Genomic DNA, 11,211 nt, shown 5'->3' with positions numbered 1-11,211 from the left:
TGGAGGGGCAAGGAGGCTACAGACAGAAGAAACAGGAGCTAGCGGACACTGAAGACATTGAGCTCAGATGGAGGCTGAGAACCAGTGGGGCAGGAGGAAGAGGGTGGAGAGGGGAAAGGCGCTATGGGGAGACAGCTGTGGTGAAGAGGCAGGGGAAAGTGGGAGACGTGGGGCTGCTGAATAAAGGCACTGGGATGAGGAGCTGGAGGGACCCTGAGTGGGGGGAAGGACTTGTTTCTCATAGCCCTCAGGAGCCAAGTGGAGAGAAAAAGGGAAAGTACTGATGTGAGAAGACTTGCTGACGGGGGCCTGACACAGCTTTCCATGCTTTAGAGCAAAGTGGCTTAAATGCCTCAAGTCTTGGGACTTCCCCTGGAATTTTTCTCGCATGTTGGGTATCAATGCATGTCGCAGCCTTTCGACCCCACTGAGCTTGGAGCCGCACGGGACAGGGCCCTTCATCCTGCTGAGAGCAGGGTGAGCATCCTCTTCTAGTGACCACCTGCTGAGCCGGCTGCTAGCCATTACACAGCTGTCTCGTACTGCCGCGGTCTTCGCCTTGGACCCCTGCAGAAAGCCGGCTGCTGGACTCCCCGGGAGTGATCAGGGCAGGACCTTGCCCAGCTTCGGTGTGGAGGAGAGGTGGTCTGTGTGGGATGAGCAGTGTCTGCAGCAGGTTCGGGGGTGTGCACTGGCACACATGCATCCCCGCTTGGGTTCTTGCTCCACTCAAAAGTTAAAACTAGCTGCCTGGTAGTGGCAGCAGCATTTCTATTCAGGCAGCAGTGAAGGAGTCACTTGACTTCATAGCTCATTATCATCTACCCGATTCTTTCCATGGGTGTTCACCACCCCCTCTCCTTTTTAATGGCCTTGCTGGTCCATTAATCAAGCTAGCCTTACTTCTGCCATTCTGCTGACTGCCCGTTGCTCCTGGCATTGAAGCTGCTATCTCCCAGCCTGTTCTGGCCCTATGACCTTCATGAGCATACCCTGCTTTTCCATTATTTGTCCCCCGTAATCAGTTGTTAGCCGAGGATACTACCACTGCCCACTAGTAGCAGCCACGATGCACTTGGTGGGCTAGGCCCCCAGCCTCAGCTTTCAAATAGGCCTATCTCCCAGCCTTGCAGATGGTTTTTCACTTATTCCAGTCAAGTGATATTTGTTCTTGCATTAGTCTTAAAATACAGCCCCAGGCCCCTGGCCCCTGGCATTTTAGTAAAGCTTCTAAGTTCGTTTTACCCAGAGAAAAATGTGTGGTATGTTATACGTGACGATGCCCCTCTCCATGTGTGCCCCCCTTTTCAAAATCCTAGATCTGCCCATGAGCAGGCTGGTCTATCCCAGCTCCCACATGGGCCTGTGCAGCCCATGCTGAAGCCCCTATCGCTGCTAGCTCAAGAGCAGTGAAGGTCAAGGCCAGTTTGGCTACGACCTCCAGCGGCATCACTAGATAGGGGCTTAGACAGGAACACCCATAACACGTTCCCCAGGGATCCTGTGACCAGGTGCCTACGCAGGCACCATCTCTAGGCTGGGCACAAGAGCAGCCGTGAGCCTCTGCAAACCCATATGGCCCCTCGATGAGGGGAGTCGGGCACTTCAACACTCCCCAAGTCTGGTCAGAGATGAGATCTCCTCTCCTGAGCCTGCCTGCACAGATGTAGCTAGGCAACACACCAATTTTTCTCTGTCTGAGCTGCCAAGGAAGAGGGAGGCAGGGATACGACTGACTCTTCTCCCTGGGCTGATTCTCGGACAGCCCTTTGGGCTCTGTCATGCATCTCTGTGTAAGCATGCACTTCTGGGAGTGGTATATGTTTCACTGTGCTGCCCAAAACATGGGCTAATAAGGAGGGCCATGAGAAAGAGGAGAGGCACTTATAACTGGGGACAGCGAGGGCTTTTTTTCTCCCACCCCTGTTGCCGCTGTAATATGGTGGAGGGTTCGGCGGCACTCCCCCTCTTCACCTGTGCACAGAGACCCTGCTAAGTCCCTCGCAAAATCAGCTTTGGAAGGGAGGGAGGAGGAGAACTTGGCTTAAAAAAAAAAGAGGGATGTTTCTATCCCTTGAAAGTAGAGCCCTGAGGCAGCCAGAGCCAAATAAAATAGACCCCAAACGTGTCATCAAGGGGTAGAGCCTTGAATCATTTTCTCCAGGCATGTGTGGAGCATGCAGCCTCACCTGGGTGCTCCCGCAGTACAAACGAGTATGGACCTGGGCCTTCGTTAGCAAGGCACAGACCTTGCACATCAAAACTAACGAGAGCTTTTTTCCGTCACGGGAGAGGAAAGAGGAATGGAGCAGTGTGGTACGACTGCTGAGGGAGAAGAGTGGGGGCAGTGTATAAATGGCTTTGAAACTTCCCCCCCAAACTTCAAAATGCAATATTCAAAGCTTTGAAAGTGTTGCCAGCTCTACCGCATGTGTGGCGGGGGAGAGGTTTAGCACTCAAAACCAGCGGCTGGGAGACGTCTCTCTCTTCCCCATCCCTCCCCAATTGTTGCACATGAACTAGATGTGTTGGCACCTTTGGAATGAGCATATGTATTTCTATGATTTCTAGAGGGGCTTTAGGAGGGGAGAACAGATAAGAAAAGAGCAAGATCTTAAGTTTCCCAACTCACTCCTCAACGCTCCATCTGACCACGCTAGCACCAAAACACACCATGATTTAACAGATGGAGGAAAAACCTGTTGCTTTTTCGCCCCAAGTTTCAACCCCGCAGCAAGCAAAACATTAAACCTCTCTGAAAAGCCCAATCTGCCCCAGACATTGCAGCCGAGCTTTCTCCGGAGGGAGTCAGAGAGGATCTGGATTGCGTTGTCTTCGTCACTTCTGAAGTAGTGAGTGTGGTAGAGGCAATATCTTTTATTAAACCAACTAGATAGTCGGAAAAAAAAGTCTTTATTTGCAACTTCGGCAGTGAGCATCCAGCACTGTCACTTGTCATGGGTTGCTCTTGGGTCGTGGATAGCTTAGGGGTCAGCAACCCTACAGTGTGCCGGCCAGATCTGGTCCATGAAGTGTCAGATCCAGCCTGCAAAGGTCTGATCCAGCCAGTGGTGGATGCTGCCTGAGACATCACGGTCGGCTTCAGGGGGTGGCTTTCTGCCCCAAAGTGTCTCTTCCCCTTGTTCCCACTTCCTCGCTGCCATGGAGGAATGCAGGACCCACCGGCTGGGCTGCCTCGCATTAGCTTCTAAGCCCACTTCCCACTTCTGAATAGGCACGAGCAGCTCTGGGCATTGGCAGAACAGGTGCAGTTGTGTGCAGCATCATTCCTGCCCAGGCAGGATGCAGGCAAAGTGCTGCAAGCTCGGGCGGCGCAGCAGCAGGTTGTACTAGGAAAGGAGTGAGGTAGGGATGGCCCCTGAGAAACAAGGCACAGGTGGGGTGAAAGGGAGTTCTGCCTTATGCTGGCTGGGACACACTGGGGTGAAGAATGGAAAGGGGGACCCGTGCTGTCATCTCACGAAACATCATAGGGACATCTCTTCATGCCTAATGAATCTGAGGAGCTATTAGTACTCCAGATCTGGACCACCTCATATTATCACTCAGGCAAGATGATGGGGAGGAGAGATTGGAGATTACCAGCTTCTTGCAGCCCACATCAGTAGTCACAAGGCTTAGTTATTTATTCATAACCCCAGAAGGCACCGAATATTCCTGGTGATGTGCAGAATATAAGAACCAGGCCAGGAGGGGCACGCACGGCTCTGAAATGCCGTTTCAGTGGTTGGCGTGAGCCGAGCTGGCAGCTTCATGAGAGCCCTGCATCTTGCACGTGACATGTTCATGGGTATCTCAGAAAGGGTCAGGACCATGGAGGCATGGGGGTTAAGCCTTTCTGCCACTCCTCCAGCTGCCACGGACATGGGCACCCATCTCTTGTTCGTGGGAATGGCCAGTATTCACTGCTTTCTCTGTTGAATCAGTTCAATTTGGTATTTTGTGCCAAGAGTCCCGCACTGATGCCTGGAGGTGATTTGGCCTTGTAGGTCAAACACGGGGGCTGCCTTCCACCCAGAAATCCCCATTGCCTTGTATATTTTTTGTGCTTCTCCGTTGCCCTGAAACCCATACAAATCCTATTCAGAATAGGATGGGGAAGTCTGCTGTCCCCACCTGTGCTGTACAGAGTAGGAATGGTTGGAAGCTTATGTTGGCCCGTTTGAACGAGAAATAAGGTGCTTTTTTTTTTTTAACAGATCAACAGCTTACCTAGGACCAGGTCACTTGAATCAAGGAATCTCCATCGCTTGGATCAAGAACAGGTGGCTTCCACAGAGAGCGACTCCAGGTAACTAAAAGGCACGGGCCAGTGCATGAGCACCTCAGTGACATCTTACAGCCTGTATTATGAAGGAGGTCAGCCGAGGTGATTACAGTAGTCCTTTGTGGCATTAAAATCTGCATCTCTAGGAGTGAGCTTTGCCAGTGCAGTCGGTCGGGTGTGTTTTACCAGCACCAGGATTTTGGGTGTTATGTTTTTGAGCTTGTTCTTGTTGAATGACCCAGCCAGAGGTTGGTGTGAGGTGTCCAGCATGGATGTAATTGATCAGGGGTCTGGATGTTTCTTCCTGTACCTGACAGTGTCTGAGATAAGGAAAGGGGAATGTGATGCTGAAATGCATTTGATTTTTTTGGCAGAGAACAGATCTTCAAGCAGCAAAGGCCGTAAGAGCCATGCTTTCAGCTTCTAGTATTGGGAGAAAACATGTAGATACTGCCAAGCAGTCTCTGTGTGAACTTAATCATTAAATAGCCTCTTTATCTACAAACCCAAAGTGCCCAGTTTCGGCTAGAGCTAGGGTTAGATTGTGGGTGTTCCTGTACCTTCCCTACCCTGTATGCCTCCATTATTTTCCTGGTATAAATTCTAAGTTTGATCATAGCAAAGATAGCGTACTGGGTGTAAATCTGTAGTAGTATCTGCCTGGGAATCCAGGTAGCCTGAAAGAATAGCTTTTCTAGATGTGATTGCCCCCCTGGCTGTGAGTGGGGTGTTGACTCTGGAGCCTAATGATCACTCTATATATTCACTACTGAGCAACACATGCTGGAAAGGAAAGGAAGGAGAGGCATCCCTGTTGTGTTGAGAGAAGAGATAGGGAGTGAGCACCATTTCTTCCATTAATTGAGTGGAATCAGCTCCTCCTCTGGCAGATGACAGAATAAGAAGCAATGGTCTCAAGCTGCAACAAGGGAAGTATAGGTTGGATATTAGGAAAAACTCTGTCACTAGGAGGGTGGTGAAGCACTGGAATGGGTCACTCAGAGAGGCGGTGCAATCTTTGTCCTTGGAAGTTTTTAAGACCCGGCTAGGCAAAGCCTTGGTTGGGATGACCTAGTTGGGGCTGGTCCTGCTTTGAGCAGGGGGTTGGGCTAGATGCGACTCCTGAGGTCTCTTCCAACCCTCATTTTCATGATTTTATAAGAATTGAGATGCAGATATATTTGCCTTTGGGGATCTCTGCGCTGGGAGCCAGCCGCCCCTTCCTCAAGCCCGCCTCGGCTAAGGCTGACAGACGTTTCCAAGCCAGGGGCCAGCCACCAACATCCGATCTCTTTGAAAAGAAGAGGAGCGTGACTGAATAGGGCCCAGAGGATCATACATTGATTCCCGTGTGAGCTTGCAGAATAACATTTGAACCCAAAGAGCCACAGCTTCTCTCCTAGCTTGACACAGCTGCTGTGTCTTCGAAAAGCTGGCAGGGGTGCGGTACAGCCAGAGCCAGCAGGCTGCTGACACAGTGAATGCTTGCCTTTTGATTGAAATTCTGGGCATTGCTCACAACGGCTCCACTGCAAATCACACTTGGCCTGACAACTTTTTGGAATAAGAAATACTATGTCTCAGAAAGGAGGGGGTGGAGGAAGGAGCGGGGTGGCTAGAGACAGCGAGGGAAAGGAGCAGGCACTGGGAGGGTGGCAAGCCTCGCTTGCTTGCTGGCAGGGGAGAAAGCGTTTCTTAACTTTCCAGAGCAAATCATCTCCTTGAGCAAATGCCGGTACAGCGTTCTCTCTGTGGCTCTCGAGATACAGGAGCAAATGCAGATTTCTAAGTCAAAGGTATTCTTTCTGCTTTAAGCCATTGCCTCTTATTTCCGGCCTCAGGGAGCTGTTTGACTCAGCAGGGTGCTGCCAAGACTTGGAAACCTCCTTTACCAGCAGCTTGGGGAGAAATCACTGGCAGATGGTATTTCCACGTGCAAATATAAATTCAACTTTCCCTTTAAAGAGCTCGGCTCAACACAAAAAGGCCAGTCTCAGGGAAGCTGAAGTGCAGACAGAATTGTGGGGTACCCTAATGATGGCAGCCCTACAGAAACACTCAGGCCAGGAGCATTAAGAAACACAAGGCCATTCATTAGGTGCTCAGTTGCCCAGAACTCCTCTCATCTCTTACGACTTTAGCTTTCAGTTTAAGGCTTTATTTCCCAGAATATTCATTTGAGCTTCCACTGATCAGATGCAACCTGGCTTCCAAAGCCTGGACAGATGGCATGTTTAAACTGATGCAATCGGCATAATAGCACTGTCGAAAAGGAATGCATAGGCCATGCAGAGCCCTACCCTGGGATACCTTTGCCCAATCCTGTGGAGAAGTACCCTGAAAGGGATCAGAGGTAAAACTCCACACATAGAAGTTATACTGGTTTAGGTGTTGCCTGTCCACGTCCATCCCAGGTAGCTATTTAGTAAATGCAGACTGTCTGCTACTCTCTCCCTGGTCACCTAGGAGTGAGGTACAAAAAGTGGTGTCTGCTGTATGCAGCTCTCCTGGGAGGGCCTTTCCTGATCGTGGCATAACCTGTGCTGGTGAACAGGACGGATGGAGATTGCAGCAGGGTCCATGATTGTCTGTCTGGCGTCAGAGGCTCTTTGGGGAAGTAGCCACTTTAGGGAGAAGGTGGCAGTAAGATTGCTCCTGAAGAGGGGAGTCTGGGACATGCAGATACCTCTTCACTGAATAGGGAAGGCAGTGATATACCTCTTGCATTAGCCTAGCTTGGATCAAAGCAGCCATGTGGCATAATAACACTCGAGGTGGTGGTCTGCGCCAGTGCTGCATGGAGCTCTATGCAAGCTGGGAGCTTGTCCCATAACTCTTAGTGTTGCAGAAAGCCAGGCCATTCTCCAGATGCTTTCCAAGCGACTTGTGGGTGGAGGAATCTGTCCCTTCTGGGCTCATGGGGAGAGCATGAGGACAGGGGTGGAAGCCGGGTTGGGCTCAGGTGACACTAGCCTTTGTCCACACTTGGGAGCAGATGTGTGAGCAGCAGACAGGCTGAGCTGGCTCAACATGAGCTGCCTCCTGGACTGGCTGACTTGAGTTAAAAGCACCACTGCTCTTGAGTGAAGGGATTTTGGGTGTGACCAGGGCCAGATCAGAAGTTGAAATTAAAGTTAACTCTGCAGCGGAGACGAGCTGAGAGGTGGGAAGGCCAAGAGCACGCCAAACCAGGTAGGTGGTGCCCACTCCACTTCTGCTTAGACTTAACAGAAGAGGATAAAAGCATCAAAATTGGAGGGTGGCAGAGGGACGTGCATAAAAGATTTGCTGGCCAGCTTTTGAAGAGAGATTGAATTGGGAGAAGGGTAATAGGAGGAGCCATTCGCTTGGAGGAAAGCAGTGGGGTGCTGCTCTCCCCACTCACTCTCATGGAAAGATCTCCCCTGACTGAGCATCATTTCCCATGCTGGGGAGCATGTCTGCTGTGCGTTGGTACAGCCCCTGGTGTTGATGCCAGGGGAGAGGTGGCAGGAAACTGCAGACAAATGCCCCCCTGTTCCCAGGGCAGCCTGTAGTACGATAGTCTGATGGGTGGCGTATCCTTTCCAGATGAGAAGAGACACTTGCATCCTTCTAGGAGCATGCCCCATCCTCCAGTGCATGTTCCCTTGAACGCTTCTTGCTGTCCCTGAAGTTTGTACACTGTTAGTTCATGCTCTTCTCCCTTGCTGTGCTGTGTGTCTTCTAAAACAGCTTGTCCAGCAATGCTAATGAAACCTCTGTAGCCTTCTCCTTGCCAGAGCTGCTAAGGGGCCTTGCTACTGTGTTCCCGCCCTGCTCCGTACTCAGGCCAACGGCTGCCCTTACGTCAACGCAGCTGTAAATGGGACCTGGCTGTTCAAGCTGAGGACTGAAAGGTGGCTGGCCATGTCACACCTTGGCCGGCTGTTGGGTACAATGTTCTTTGACTGCGGGAGCTAGGTGGGCTGACGATGCCAGGGCAGGAGCTAGCAGACAACTGCAGACAGATGCCCAGTGCGCAGCACCACATTTGCCCTCTGAAGCTTGCAGACTGGCACAGTCCCTGCCTGGCCCTGTGTGCTGCAATGTGGGTTCGAATGCAGAGCTTCCCCCTGTGGAGCAGCGAGGTGCCGGTGTGCTTTTTCTGATGAAAAGCACCAGCAGTGCTCCTTCACGAGCTGGCCTCTCTGCACTAAATATAGACCACCACTGCCACTAACGATGCGCCCAGGAGACAAAGCTATGGGAGGGAGCCCGGCTCCAGTGCCCGTTCCCCATGTCGATTATCCCGCGTGGCTGGGCAGAGCAGAAAACCAATCGCCAAACGAGGCAGAAAAGGGAACAGATGAAGGGAAAAAAAATCGACTCTTCCGATAGGATGAGGTCCTTTCTTTCAGGGGTTGCTTTGACCTCATGCTGTGCTCATACATTTGGTTTCAGAAGGCTGTGCTTTGGCTGGCTGCTAGCGCTGGCAAATGCAGGTCTCTAGAAGAATAAACCACAGCATCATCTGAGTTGTAAACTCCTTATTGCCATTTTTACAGAGAGCAAAATGCACGTGTAGGCCCAAAATGAGCCTCTGAGGTTGGATGGCCCAGCGGTCAGAGCATCAGCATGGGACTTGGGAGGCATGGGTTCACGTCCCTGCTCTGCTACAGCTTCCCTGTGTGACCTTGGGTGGATCGCTGTGCCTCAGTTTCACTGTGTGGCCTCTCAAGGTCATTTGAAGGATGCATCCAGGGAAGACCACAAGCCCTCGGATGCTTTGGTAAGGAGATGGACTCCTACGTCTGCCTGGGAGTGATTGTGTTGCTACAGTAACTCCCAGAAAGCTGGGCTTGAGGATGCAGTGACAGCAGAGGGCTTGGAGGTGGGGAGCAGATGTCCCCTCTGGCTTGCCCCCGGGGGTCAGACTCCTCGCTGTGACTCCAGAGGCAGGTGCGCTGCGACTGCAGGAGAGCAAACAACCTCCTCCGCCGTTGTGTTCAGAGTGGGCATGTCGGCTCTGTTACTAGCCCCATAATGGCCTGGCAGTGCCCAAGTAGGAGTTAATGCAAAATGAACTGAAGCCTAGAGTCATTCCCCAGGCAAACATTGCTGTTGGGTAGGGTGCCTGGTCCATTCAGCATGTGTCTGATGGCAAATAACAGATAAAATAATAATAGCAGATAATAGGTCCAATAGTAATGGCCCGTAACCAAGGCCACAAAGGTAATTTCCAATGGACTGATGGTCTGTAACCACTGTGATCGTTCCCTCTCTGCAGTGCTTGCGCTGCCCTTGAGAGGATAGGCCCTTGAAAGCAAGCAATGCACCTTCCCCAAGTGCCATTCGGATCCCCTTCCCCTGCCCAAACTCCTGCTCTTCTTTCTTCTCCCTGCCTGATGCGCAGCTCTGCTTTCTGCTCCCTGCCTTGTGCTCCCTGCCTGATAGAGGATCTGATCTGAGGACCTGCTCAATCCAGCAAGGGTTCTGGCATGTGATGTCGATGGAAAACGCAGCCCCCTCAGAGGGGGAATGCCCCTTACGGTAGCCCCATGCAGCAAGAAGACTCCACATCCTGAGCAATGTGCCCGTGTGTGCCCAGGAACGATGGGCGTTGGGCAGTGGCCACAGGGCAAGGGTCTCTGGCTTGGGTCACACTGGGCATCCATGTAGATCAGCGGTGTCCAACTTTGTGGCCCTGCAGGCCGGATGGATGATGCGGAGCCAGTCAGTGGGCCAGATCCTGTGCAGGGCCCATGGATCCAATTCTGCACTGCCCCCATCCAGCTGCACGCTGCTTGCTTACTGGATTTGGTCACACCCCATACGCTGCCCCAGTCCGGCTTGCACCACCCTGCTCTGCCCATATGCCAGCACAGTCCAGCATGCAAAAAGCGTGTTACCCAGCCCACGGGACTCCCCCTGGGCCCAGCTGTTTGGCATCAAGGGAGCAGCAAGTAACACTGCCACTGCTCCCCAGATTGGCACCAAGGGAGCAGCAAGTAACGCTGGACCCTGGGGGAGCTGCACGGGCTGACTGATACAGATCCACAGGCAGGATCTGGCCTGCAAGACAGGGCCTGAGCACCCCTGCTGTAGATGATCAGAAGATCCTCTGGCAGTCTCTCCTCTTCGCTGCCATCCTGGTGAGTGACTTGTCCCTCCGTACCTGTCCCAGTGGAGAACCCACAGCCCACACGAGCTGTGACATGCACGGTGCTCACCGCCTGGAGGAAGTGGGCTCCTTATCTGTACCTTCCTCGTACAAAAACACAGCGCCAGATTTTATCTTTGGTTCATTGCCTTCTCCGCAACCATTATCTTGGAGCCCATCTTTGCAAATCAAAGGGGAAACCAGGCAGCTCTCGGGACATGGTTCTTACTCCTAGCAGATGGTAGCACTAAGGATTTGATTTATCAGAAAATTGTTCCTCTACTGGGTGTTGGGGGGGACAAAATAGGGAATGAAGTTTGACATCCTGCCTGCGGTTCACCAGTAAGAGACCAAAAGCGCTTGTTAGCAGAGCCGGCATGCCAGTAATGAGGGATAGACACATTACCACTTGGGAGCTGTGTGCAGTCTGAAATGTCCTAATCCTTCTTTGCCAAACCGGGCTTCACCCATCTCAGCAAACTCACTCTGAAGTTCTGCTTTTTGTCATGTCCATTATAGTGAGTGATTGGTTTGGAGCAGGGGGTTGGACTAGATGTGACCTCCTGAGGTCCCTTCCAGCCCTCGTGGTCTATGATTCTGTGATTATCAAAGGCTTCCTTGGCTCAAGCTTCCCCCTCAATTTCCCAGACAATGTGCTAATAATGACCCACCATCTGCGTTCGGGATTGCAAAGACATTTCTCGCTGCAGCCCATCCACAATCCTCCCCAGAACACAGGAGGCCCTAGCAATGGCAATTTTGCTGTCAAATGAACAAGTTAAATGGACGTACGTGTAGTCCA

At 51.9% G+C, this 11,211-nt stretch overlaps 1 protein-coding gene across 2 annotated transcripts in view; it reads left to right on the top strand.

The window, feature by feature from the left end:
• GNG2 (G protein subunit gamma 2) overlaps positions 1 to 11,211 on the top strand; it is a 117,612-nt gene that overhangs the window by 24,426 nt on the left and 81,975 nt on the right. For both annotated transcript variants that reach the window (XM_019518351.1, XM_019518350.1), the window contains exon 3: positions 4,221 to 4,312. The gene's annotated coding sequence lies outside the window, so the exon portion shown is untranslated. The remainder of the gene's footprint in view (positions 1 to 4,220; positions 4,313 to 11,211) is intronic.

This window comes from Gavialis gangeticus, unplaced genomic scaffold (genome assembly GCF_001723915.1).
Source record: "Gavialis gangeticus isolate Ggan-Ray unplaced genomic scaffold, GavGan_comp1, whole genome shotgun sequence".
In the NCBI taxonomy this organism is placed as follows: domain Eukaryota; kingdom Metazoa; phylum Chordata; order Crocodylia; family Gavialidae; genus Gavialis; species Gavialis gangeticus.
Note: the sequence above shows the minus strand (reverse complement) of the source record. Positions and strands in the feature narration are given on the sequence as shown.